We start from the raw sequence: 12,994 nt of genomic DNA, 5'->3' as shown, positions 1-12,994 counted from the left end.
ACAGGACCTTTTTGTTACACACATCAAGCTATTCAAAGTTTGCCAAAGATATACTTCAAGTCACTTCTGCCTAGCATAACATAAAATTGTAAATATTCCAACATAAACAAACTTATAAAAAAGGAGCTGAATTTTCTTCATGCTTTAAGCATTAACTTTCACTGTAACAACACCAAAATGTAAATGCAAATAAAATGGGACTGGTTTACTTGCTCTGTAGGATCAACTTGTTCTGGTAGTTTATCCCTACCAGTCCTGTTCAACATCAGCAATCAGTTTTGAGATGTGATTTTTTTTATATGCAGTTTAACACCAAATCATCAATCCAGCAAAGTACCTGCCAGAATACATTCACCTGCAGTTTAAGAAAATTGTGAGGGTTAATAAGAGAAAAATTTCTGCTTTTCTGATGCAAAGATGTGAGCTTTAGATTATCTTAAAGCATGGGCAACCCACCAAGGAACTACATATCCAGAGTTTTTAATGAATATGTATACATTAGTCTTTTTATGATTTTCCTTAAAGGAAAATATTACATCAAAGCAAATCTAGTTTGGTCTACTACAGAAATTATTTCTTCTATATACTTCAATGCATTTCAGAAATAGGTTTTCTTAGTAATAAATATTTCCTATTAGGAGGAAGAAATATTTAATTCATTATTTTCCAGATTTGTTAAAGTAAAAAGTCCAAAATCATATAGTGATTTTGTTAGACTATTGTGTTTTAAACTAAGAAGTGATACCAAAAAAATAACTTAAAGAAAGCAAAATAATGTTTTCTAGGACTAGCTTCTTCCCTATCTAGCCACAGCACCATGTATACAAAAGAATTAGGAGTGTTTGAATCTTGTGCTAATTTCACATTTCTGCCAGGTCTGACATAGTCACAGATCCAAGACTGTTCTACAGGATTGTCTCCTTTGTCTTCTTATTACTTTACATCCTTCCAAAGGGTACGTTGCATTTCTAGGAAATATTACAGAATTCATGAATAGTTGCTCAATAACAAGTTGAATACACCATATTGTTCACTGTTAAAAGAAAGATTTAAGAACAGTTCACAGTATGTTCTAGTCTTGTGTCTAGTGTTCTTTCTTTTTCATGGCCAGATGGGACTCCCATTATCCTCCTTTTTCTGTTGTATGATGCATCACCAAAGGTTTCCCTTATGCTCTTATTACAGCAGGTGTTCTACCCCTGAAATGTATTCGTATGGAAACCTACAAGGAGAAATATTGAACGAAAAAACTAAATAGAATGGAATGTAAATGGAAACATTTTTAGTCTATTTTTAATGTATTGACAATAGATATTAATATTGTTATACCGAACTGTAGCAGAGGTCTCAAACCTGATATTGTTGAACAATAGCATATTTTTTTTTCATTCACAAGTGAAGATGCCTCAAGCAACCTGAAAAAAAAAATCCAAGCTAAATAAAATTTGGTCATAGTGAAAAGGTTTCCTGTCTTGATAAAATCTACTCTAATTAGGCTGCCTTCTGTGAGACCACTGTTTTATCTTCCTACATACTGTAAACTTTACATCCTGTCATCACTGCCAGTAATTTCTGTAGAAACCACCACTAATGAATGCAAAAACAAAGCCATGTAGAAGTAGGAATCAGGAGGCATGTAGCAGAAAATTTCTGGGTATTCCTGTAGAAATTCAAAACTACTTTTTCCCCATTAAACTTGTTTCCACAGTTCTTAGGATTTTATTTTTTTTTCAGTCAAGGCATACATCTCCCCGTAGATGGAGATGAAAGAAAGAACAAAAACCAACAAAACAAAAATACATTAACATTTCTAATGCTACAGTTAATTTGGCTAGTTATATTTGATTCATCCTAATTTCATATGTAACAGCTGCCTGCCTTTCTTCTCCCTTATTTTATCTAGTGGATGTCAAAGCACATTTTCTGTATAAGCAACAGCAGTTTTGGCCTCTGTTTCTGTGTTCTGTTGAAGCTGTAGCCCTGAAAGGGGCTGGGCATTGTATAAACTGCTAATCATCTTCTCATAATAGAAAATACTGAGAAGTCAGAATTTTAACTACTTGGAAGTAATGCAAAGCAACCTCAAAATTACCCCCTTGCATAGCCACAGATCTCAGGTCAGCTTTTGAAAGGGAAACAGCCACGTACAAAGAGCCTAACCTCAGTCTTCCCTAAAATCACCACATTCAACACTAGTGAACTTTTATCAACTGAGACTTCCCCAGAAATTGTAGCCAATTAAATTCTTTCTGGAATTTCACCAAGTATGTGGATCTAGAATTCCATTAAGTGTGTCTAGACTGCCTACACCTACTCTAAAACAAAACCTTTGTCTCCTGCCAATCCCCGTTAAAAAGATGGGGACGAGTGCATTGGAGCTGACATTTCCTTGAGGATGTGTCAGTGATGCAATAGCAAGTTGGAGCCACATTCTCCTTCTGGATATCCAGGAATATCTCCCAGATCTGATATTCCACGGGCAACTGCTTTGGATGCAGCTCCCTCTCCTTCCAGCCCACCCCACACTCACATCTAAGGCACAGCTAACTAAGATCTAGGTACATGAAGGTGCACAATCTTTTATTGGGCTCAACTACAAACACATTCTGATCTTCTGTAGAATCTCTCGACATTTCTTTGCAACATAAAAAATTGAATTGTTCTGGATTTAACCTGGGGACTTTGCTCAAAATTGATGCTAAACTTGAGAGAAATTAAATATGACACAAGGTGGTGTCAGGTTGGATTAGCTTTAACAAACTACTATATCAACAAAGGGGAAAATAAGGTAAAGATTGGATTTTCTAATCACAAATAGTCTTCCTCCTCTTTAGTGAAATTGCCAGAGACAAGGAAATGTGTTGCAGCAACTGAAATGCCAAAGTACACTTTCAGATAATCCTGCAAAATCTGCTCATAAACCCATCCATCAGTGTTTGGAAATACTATCAACCCCATGTTCTCTCGGGTAAATAGTCCAAGGGAAGTCACCTCTGTTTTCAGACCAAGGGCTGGATGTTTGTGTAACTTTTGCTCTTTTGCTTTAAATGGAGAAATTGGCACTGAAATTGCAATGTTCATAAACACTCTGCAGTAAATTAGCACACTTCAAAATAATCACTAATAAAAATAAAGTTTTATTTATAAAGTGATTGCTTTAGAAACAGAGTGCCTGAGCAATGCCGGATTGGGCTGTTGCTGTAATTGATATTACAGAGGTTATATCCCAAAGGAGATGTTTTTTTTCCTCCTGTGTAGGTCCTCACTTTGGTCTGTTCTGCACAGTTTCACAGATAGATGTGTCACTAGTCACCCGGCCACAGTTCAGAACAGGCACACACAGTTTTTCCTCAAACCCAAAAATCTACTCATGGTAAAATACTACCATGAAAGCTTTAAGCTACCATAAATATGAATGTAGTGCACAACATTTTAAATACAAGGGTAAGAAAACATGCTTGAATAAACTGAGCACTTCAGAACTTACAAAAAAAAAAATCTTTCCTAAGCATTAAGGTCTGTCATCACTATACCTGTTGAATGTTTTCCAGGAAAACATTCTATTCAGCTATAAACTACTACAGATCTAGAAATACTCAGAGACTTGTTCCTGGAAAGTAGAAATCCCCAGCTACCCAGTCACAGGCACTATTGAGTTTCCCATTATTTGCTCATGGAGGTACAATTTTTCTCAGTTAAGCTGATGTTCCTGTTCACAGCTAAGACAAAAGAAAACTGCTGGTAAGCATTCAATTCAAATATAGCAAGATACTGTTTCTACCAGGAAAAAGTTCTCCTCATAAAGTGTATTAATGTCCTTTTGTATGGTTTAAAATCCAGAGAGAATGTCAGTTATCTGAATTAGTCATATACTGTCTAGTGGAAAAGTAGATATCTTTTTTTTTTTTAAATCTTTAAGCCTTTCTTAACTGTACACAAGGCATTAAAAATCCAAACAAGATAATTTGCAAAGCTCAAAATCAACCCAAAAGTACCACTGGTCTTTAGCAATTACTTTTGAGAGCTGAAGCAGGAAGAAGCAGGTAATTATCTTCAGCACTTTCACAGCTCTGAGTTTTCCTAGTGACAAGAGGGGCAGAATCACTTCCTTGGACCTGCTGCCAATGCTGCTTTTTGTTGTAGCCCAGGACACCTTTGGCTGTCTGGGCTGCCAGGACACATTGCCAGGTCAAGGTGAGCTTTTCTCAGCACCCCAAGTCCTTCTCCTCAGGGCTGCTCTCCATCCATTCTCTGCCCAGCCTGTGCTTCGGCTTGTCCTGACCCAGGTGCAGGACTTTGCACTTGGCCTTGGGGAACTTTATGAGGTTCCACATCCCGAACCCATCAAGGTCCCTCTGGGATGGACTCTCATCCCTCCAGAATGTCACTCCACACACCTCAGAGCTGTCACACCTGCTGAGGGTGCCCTCAATGCCACTGTCCCCGTCAGTGTCAAACAGTGCCAGCCCAGCACTGACTTCTTAGGTCACCTCCTGCCACTGCTCCCACTTGGACATCCAGACACCGACTGCAACCCCAAGTGGGACCAGCCAGACAGAAAGACATGCTTCCTTTTAAAGATCTATTATACTCACAAAATTGGGACTTATTGATGCAAAGTAAATCCAAAGCAATTTGGCAACTTGATGGTTTGCTATAAAGAGGCTGTTAGGTGAATAAGCAACTGTTTCAAGAGTAGCACTTGGAGATGTGCCAGAGCAACAGATTTATTGATTTAGAACAATAAAAAGGCCATATTTAAATAATGGATAGAGCCAAGGCACTCTAAAATCATAAAAAGTGTTCTGCTTGGCTTCAGTGGGTTCTGCTTAAGGACAGAGTTAAAAATAATATAAGGTTATTCATTGCAGGACCACGTTAAGACCAAGAAGTTAAACACAACCACTGCCTTTTAAAGGACAGATGTGGTATGGCTGATATTGACTTTTCTACTCAGCAAGGTTAGTGAGAGATTAGTATAATCTGCCATTCTTTTTGATACTGAAATTAGAAAGATTATAGGAGAGCATTTTGTCCTGAAGTCAGATAAGATAGATGTGAAAGAGAAATCTCTTCAAAGATACCCTGGTGTTTCAGCCATCCTTTACCCGTAAAGAGAGGCACCTTTTCTATGGAGTGAGAAAGGAAATAGAATCTATTTGACCAGAAAATAACAAGGATTACTGGAGAACCCATGTTAGTCTTTCTCAGGATTGTTATCAGAAGATATTGCTAATATTTTCAAGAGCCCCACTGCCTGAAGACTTGCAATCAGGCAGAAATCTGATTCACAGAACATTGTGCCATTCACAGTCTGCATGCACACACAAGAGTATGTAACATTACATTTTGACAAGACAAAAAATTCTTATGTTTCAGTGCTCTTAAATTTGTTATCCAACTACTAATTGTACTTTATCTGAAATAAAATTCAGTCAATGGGGATCATTAACTTTGTTATCCCTTTAATGAAGGTCTTCACAGTATAATTTGATATTCCAGTTCAGAACATTTTAATAAAACTTCTTGCATGGTGACAACTACTGAAGACATTTAGTAATTCCACAATAGCTAGCTTTACTGACAGCACCTTAAGGAAAAGTCACAATGATCTGTTTTCATTGATGCCTTGCAGTCAGAAAAGTGTGAGCATAAAAATTAAAGAAATTAAATATTATACTTTTTGAACAAAATAATTTCAAAGATTAAAAATTAGATGTCACCTTGGACTATTAGAGTAATTCATATTTTCCCCCATTTTCTCTTTAAAAGCTACATGTAATTCTATTAGCTTTTTACTGACATTCAATCAATCTTGTTATAATTTGAGTGCATCTGGTTTTTCAATTTTATTTCTACCCTTGAGCTTGAGTCATAGAGAATTTCTCAGAAATCATAAATATGCATTTCCAAGTTAGTACAGGACTCAGAACTCAAGGACATAAAAAAGATGGTTTGTTTTTCAAGTTTCCTTTCACTGTGTCACTAGAAGTAAAAACAGTAGAATTTTGCTTTTGGGGGTAAACAAGGTCTTGCTGCTGACACAAAATATGGATGGAATGGACACAGGATGGAGATGTAGATCTGCAGGGTGGGAACCAAGCACAGCAGTATGAAAGCACATTCCAGTTATGTCAGATGTGGTTCTAAAATCTTTCCTGGTACAGTTTACTTTCTTAGTTGTCTCCAAGTGGTATCCATTATTAGCCAGATTATCCCAGTGTTGATTATTAGACAAGAATAGAACCAAGCTGCATACCAGATGTGAGAGAGTTTACAGATAATTGTGTCATAATTAAAACTATGTTAATTGGAGGGATTATTATAGCATTTTCCTACTGTGGTTACTTTTTCTCTTACTACCTGGGAAAGTTTGATCACAAGGCCAAAGCAGGAAGGTTCCTAATTATTTTTACCTTCCCATCTGTGTTCTTTGAAAATTACACCAATTTGGTAGAGTGGGAAGTTTTCAACATTCTATTACTCAATCCAAGATCTGGAGACTGACAAAACTGGTGGCCAAAGTGGAAAAGATCATCATTGCTGTTATCAGGGAGCTCTTTAGATTTCAAAGCAAAGCCTAATGCACAGAATATGCTGCCTTAATGACAACCACAGTGGTTCTAACACACTTTGAATGTGTGAATGTACTGTCACTTTTGTAGCAGCCTAAAAGCTGAATTCTTTCCTTTTTCAGGGAAACAGAGCTGTTTCATGTATGCTTTTAGGTGATCTCAACCATTGTCACTACTGAAGCACTCATCTTTCCCAATCGATAAAACTCAGAGCAAGATCTCAACACTAATTCTACTGTCACGTGATGGTACAAAAGACTTTAATCAGAGATGCTTTTTCCAAAGATGATAAGACAGAGAATTCCATAAAGATGAAGCAATTAAATCATTCTGCTTTGTAAATGACAACTGATGGTTTATCACTGTCAATGAAGCAGGAATCCTTATAAGTGAAACAGCCCAGATTAATGTATTGCTGTACTTGGGGAAATGAATGCAAGCCCTCTATCCTGGAGAATAGCTAATCTAAATATGTTAGAATCTCACACTCTGACTCTCGTCACACTCTGTAATTTTGCTCTGGCACAGCCAATGGAGTTCCAAGGGGTCACCACTGTGGCAAACACATTTCTCTCCCTCTCAGGATTTTTCATAGAGGTGCACAGAGAGAAATGAAAGAGAAAACAATTTCTATTTCTGCTCCTTGATTTTCCTATGTGGAATGTGTTTGGAGAATTGTTTACCTGGAGTGAGTGCTTGATTGGATTCTGGTGAGGATTGTTTGAGCCTGATGGCCAATCCAACCCACCTGGGGCTGGATTCTCCAGGAAGGGTCACGAGTTGTGGAGGGTTAGAGTCAGAGAAAGTAGTATGTAGTTTTAGTATCCTCCTTTTATATAGCATATTAATGTATTTAAGCATAGTTATAATAAATAAATAATTCAGCCTTCTGAATTGAGTCAGCCACCGTCATTGCTTCCCATTGGGTTTGCCTGCATTTACAATACACCACCAATTTACATCAGCATCAGGATTATCTGGTCCAGTGAATTAGTGAATAGGTATTTAAAAACAGGATACTGCAAAATAAAAAGGTTCTGCTAAAGAATGACATGAAATTAGAAATATATATATATATATATATATATATATATATATATTAAAGCATGGTGGGAAATTCAAAACAGTCATAATGAAGGTAGCATAGGTGTGAAGTGTAACCAGTTTATCCAAACTTAGAAAACCTTTAACATGCCTTTGCAGGGTCAGTATATTGCACAGAGTTACTGAATCCATTCTGAACTGACAAAGATGTCCAAGCAATGCACTTTTATATTGCTGTAATAGTAAGTCTAAATGGAAAGACTCTACAAACCCCCATTCATGCAAATCCCCAAGCTATAACTGAAAAAGAAAAACCACACTACTAAAAGAATATAATGTGATCCTTTGAGAAGTTCAGAAATTACCTTGCTTTCCAAAAGTTTATACTTTGAGTCTTTGAGGCCACCTATCATGGGTTTCCATGAAAACATTAACATTCTATTCATACATAAAATTTTATTAACAAATGGGAAAGCTAAACCACCTGAACAATAAATAAAACAAAATGTCAAACACTTGCTTTTGACTTTATTTTATAATTACTTTTGTACATTAGGAACATTGCCTGTGACATGGGATGCAAGCCAGATGAGGCAGACAGAAAAATAGCACAGCAAGAACAAGGCTTAAATACACAACATGCCCTTCTTCAGTGTCTCACAGACAGAAGCGTTCTGCACTGAGGGACCTCTCTCATACTGGAACTTTTGGTGTTATATTCCTACATTCAGCTTTTTCTCCGAAATTCAGAATAGATCACTGTGTTAAAAAATATTTAGGCACAGTTGAGAAGTTAAAGGAACATTTCCCAGGTCAGATTCCTCATTATTTTTCTTTTCTTAATTCCTTTCATAAGATGTCATTCTCACTGGCTCCTCAATAATTACTAATGCAGCACTGTAAGGATTCAAATGAAATTCACTTTTCTCCTCAGTCTCTGTCTGACCACCTCATTATTATTCTGCAGTCAGGAACCTCATGTTCTTTGTCCATTTCAGATACAACCATTCATCTCTCCCATTTCCTATCACTATCAGAGGCTATCAGAAACTCTGTTTCTATCTTTGTTTAAATTTCTGATGGTCAACTCTTGGTACATAAGGTGTTACATGAATTTTTATATTTTTACTACTTACATAATGCAATCATTGAGTACAACAATTTTGCTTTTAAAATTTGTAAACTGGTTTTGACCACTGAGTAATAAAGTGGGCTCAGTTACCTAAAGGTTATTTATTTTACTTCTGCATGAGTCTTCTCAGTCTTTGTTCATACAGTATTCAACTACTCCAAACAACAGTATGTGAAAATACACAAAGAAAAACTTTTATTTGGTATTAAAAAAGGATGCCAATTTTGTAGGATTATACAAAAGGCTGCACAGACAATTCAGTATATTCACTGTGCAACAGAAACATCTTTAACAACTTCAAAGTTACATAATTCCCCTACAAAAAATGTACTGAAATTTATTTCTAGATAAATATGTTACTTTAGAATAATAACATTGGAGGTAAAACTTGACAACAGTTATAAATCAGAGGTTGCATAGTATAGTAATGTTTTTTCAGATTAAAGATTCTCCTTTTTATGTTCAATGTTACAAAAGTATTAATTAGAAATACATGTAAAGGTAAATACCTATGAAAAAGGCCTTTAGTTTCCCATGGCTGCTTTACTTTTTATATTTAAAAGTGTGAAAGACTGCATCAAGGATCATGGCAATTCAGTGCTGCAGAGGCACCATTGACCAGTAAAAATTCAAAATTTCAAAATCAACACAACAAACAAAAATAAAATAATAAATCTATCTAAAAGTGCATTTGATTCAGTCCTTCCTGTCTCCTCTCATTCAACACCAAGAGTGCTTCTGGACACCTGACCTTGTACTGCTGTAAGATGTGAGGAATGGAAAATTGGTCTAAAATAAGTCATTGGGGAGGCTGAGAAAAATCTGACATTTTTGGGTGTGAGGATGGCATTACATGTTTAAGAATATTGTACAAGATTACACAAAATAGTAGAAGATTAAGGATGCCAGGTTTAAAATCTAGCATTATATTTTTAAATATTTACTGTCTTTTAATTACGTATTTTAAAAACTCAAGAGTATAATCAACTATAATTCTATACAGAAATTTACACATATGTATAATTAACATATATATTGAGTTTCTTTTTAGAATATAAAACTTGAAGGCCTAATCAGTAACCAGCAAGTGCTAATTACACACTGAAGTTGACAGATAATATTTTGAAAAGCACCTGATTTTCAAAGCACTGAAAATTGAAAGCACAAACAGACTTTCAAGTAATACATCCAGTATCAGTTGCATTTTTGTGAGGGGTAATTATTTTGAATACACTTCCCCGTGGGTGTTAGCATGTATTCCACCAAAATACAATTTGTTATCCAGAGAAGGACATGCCTATACTACACTAATTTAGGTGACATTACTCCACTAGAGACAAATTTTTCTCCATTGTTCCTTAGTGAATAATGCTACAGTTCATTAAGCACCTGTTTTACCCTCCCCAAAATATAAATTCTTGTTATGACCACAGACAACTCTGCCAGTAAGAAAACCTTCCTGGGAACTCTGAAGCTCTACAAGAATTGAGTACTGATAAGTCTTATCTTCTATATTAAACATGCAGCATATATCTCATTTTCAATATAATCCCACACTAAGTATTATCAGTAAAAATAATGTGTTTATTCTTTTAAACCACTTCAGTGACTTTGTTACAGAGGTAAATGGTAAATCTCATAGGAAATTCTGAGCAGAATGCTGTGAGATTTCTATACCCAGCCCTTTCAATATTCCTTTCCAAGTTTTTTCAGCAGGTAGGGAATCTCCTACCTTTTTACACTATAGAGTAGTCCAGAAACATGAGTCACTTTTAACTAGACGATACTCATATAGGCCTGCGGACAACATTTTGTGTAGCCTGAAGCTAGTACAAATGGCATGAGAAAACTGAAAATAGGGAATGCATAAAAGGCAGCCACTTGTCTCATTGCACAAGTTGCAGCTATTTTGTACTCCACCCTTTAAAGGAATAAATTCAGCTTGAGTACATTGAAAGGACCCTGGATATAATTATCATATATACGATGGCCTCTGCCTTACAGGCATTGACTGGGGACTTAGCAGGCCTAAGTATGAAAACTGAACCAATTAATATGTGTTTAATAGCACTGGGATATCCATGGCTGGGAGTAGAATCAAATGGAGCAGCATTACAAAATGGAGAAGTGTGGGTAGCACGCTAAATTTACCTTTAAGTGTTGAATGCCAGCCTTTAGAAACATGAAATTATGTGCAAGTTTCCTGGACATTGTGAGAAATCCACACTGGAGATTTTGGTAGCTTTCTTAAAGCCTAAGAAACAACAGAATGATTGGGAGCATTCAGACCTTTTCCAAATAGTCTTCAGTCTTGCTTTCTCTGAATTTGCAACATCTGAATCAGTTCTCAATAGCCAAAGCCTGCAACTAGTATTCGTGTGCACCTATTTTGAGGAAGGTCATCTGTCTCCAGCATTGCAATTAATAATCAGTAATTCATTGCTGACTCTAAACATTATAATGGTACAAAGAGAAAAGTTTCACAATATCCTTGAGATTCTACTCCTGATTAAATGATTATTCTCTGGTAAGATACTGGCAAATTCAACTGATTTGAATTTCACCTGATGCAGTTTAACAATATTGTATTTTGCACCAACTTTGGTGAGATTGCTGCAGTATGAAAAATTCTGCAATTCAGGTCCTAAACCTTTTGAACTTTTACTCCTAAGTTTTCTTGGTAACTTCTGATTTTAAGATGAATGTGACAACATTTAAATTTGCAAGATTTCCATTTTGTCACTGCCAGTCTGGTAACAGACATGAACACAGTAATGCTACATCAGGAGAAATTTCCAAATACTTCAAATCAGAAACCCTCCTGGAAGTGACATTTCCTTCACCTTTCCTTCTACCATTATAAAACAACTACACTTTCTGTACCGAGCCTTTAGTAAAACTGCTTGTCAATGTGAAATTCCTCTCATCAGCTGATATAAGCACAGTTCTATATTACAGGATTAATTCAAAAGAGAAAAAAACTGTGACCTACGCCCTTTATTCTGCAAGTGTAATGAAAATTTGCACTTTTGCAAATTTGCACAAAAATTCACCTTTTCCAAGATTATATTCAGTATCTTCTGTAGTTCCCCAGCTCTGTAAAAGTAGTCCAAAAGAATTGGCATGCAACTGCACTTGCATTGTATTAATTATAAATCAAAGCACTTCCATAGCATCTTCCACTTTAGAAGCTCATGTTCCACCAGCAGTGGTTTCCGTGTATACAAGATATTCTGGGAATAAGAACTATCAAATATCGAAAACCTCAGCTGTTGGTATAATGGTTATTTTTACCTTCTTTCATTGCTTTTCTATAATCACTTCCTAATGATTGAAAAATCTTCTGCCTTTGTTTGACAGAAAGGCAAAGCTGCTGCTCAATTTGCTCACCAGCCTGCCTCTGGCAGGCAGCCAATGAAAAGTTTCTTTACAAGTACTAGTCAAATTTTGTTTCCTTTTATGACTAACAAAACTATGAAACAAGTTTCTTAACTAGGCCAACTTAGTGCTAATTTGTAGAAATCTTTGTCTTTGATTCCTTGCAAGGCTTAAGCCACGGCTGGAGACTGATGAGCATTAACCTCACACTAGGCTCATTTCAGAGACTAAGACAGCCATAAATGCATTTTCTGTTTGATTCATCACTGTCCTACTCATTACACCCTGGGTTTTATGGAGGCACAATGGTTGTTGAACTCTACAGTTCTGCATGTTTGGGACAATGAAGATCCTTAATTTGATATTTGTGACAAACTAAGGTTGGGGTGCTTTAATCTCTTTGGTCCGTGTGTGGATCTTCAACACACTAAGAACCCTAATTGCACATTATCCCAATATCATCTTTAGTTACCATTCTATCATTAACACAGTATTATACTGAATATTTCTAATATAATGAGGCTCTAAAAATCACCAGGATTCTATAACATGGAAAAATTTCTCTGGACCTCAGCTGGCTTGTACATAAGATGAAGCATAATACTTTATACTTCACTGAATTCTAGACACATGAGTATAACATTATTTTTGATATAGATTTATACATTTTATTATTTTGATATAGATTTATACATTTTATTGTAATTACTTTTAAATGCCAAGAATACTGGGTATCAATGAATTGCAAAACCTAATTTTGTATTAAATTTTGAATCCTACATCCTTCTTTTAATGCCAGGTTGCTGGTGAAGTGATCCAGGTGGTGGTTTTTAATTTCAGATCCTTTCCCCTGCATATTGGGTCA

Source organism: Lonchura striata, chromosome 4A (genome assembly GCF_050655825.1).
Source record: "Lonchura striata isolate lonStrDom1 chromosome 4A, ASM5065582v1, whole genome shotgun sequence".
NCBI lineage: Eukaryota > Metazoa > Chordata > Aves > Passeriformes > Estrildidae > Lonchura > Lonchura striata.
This window is presented reverse-complemented; position numbering follows the sequence as displayed.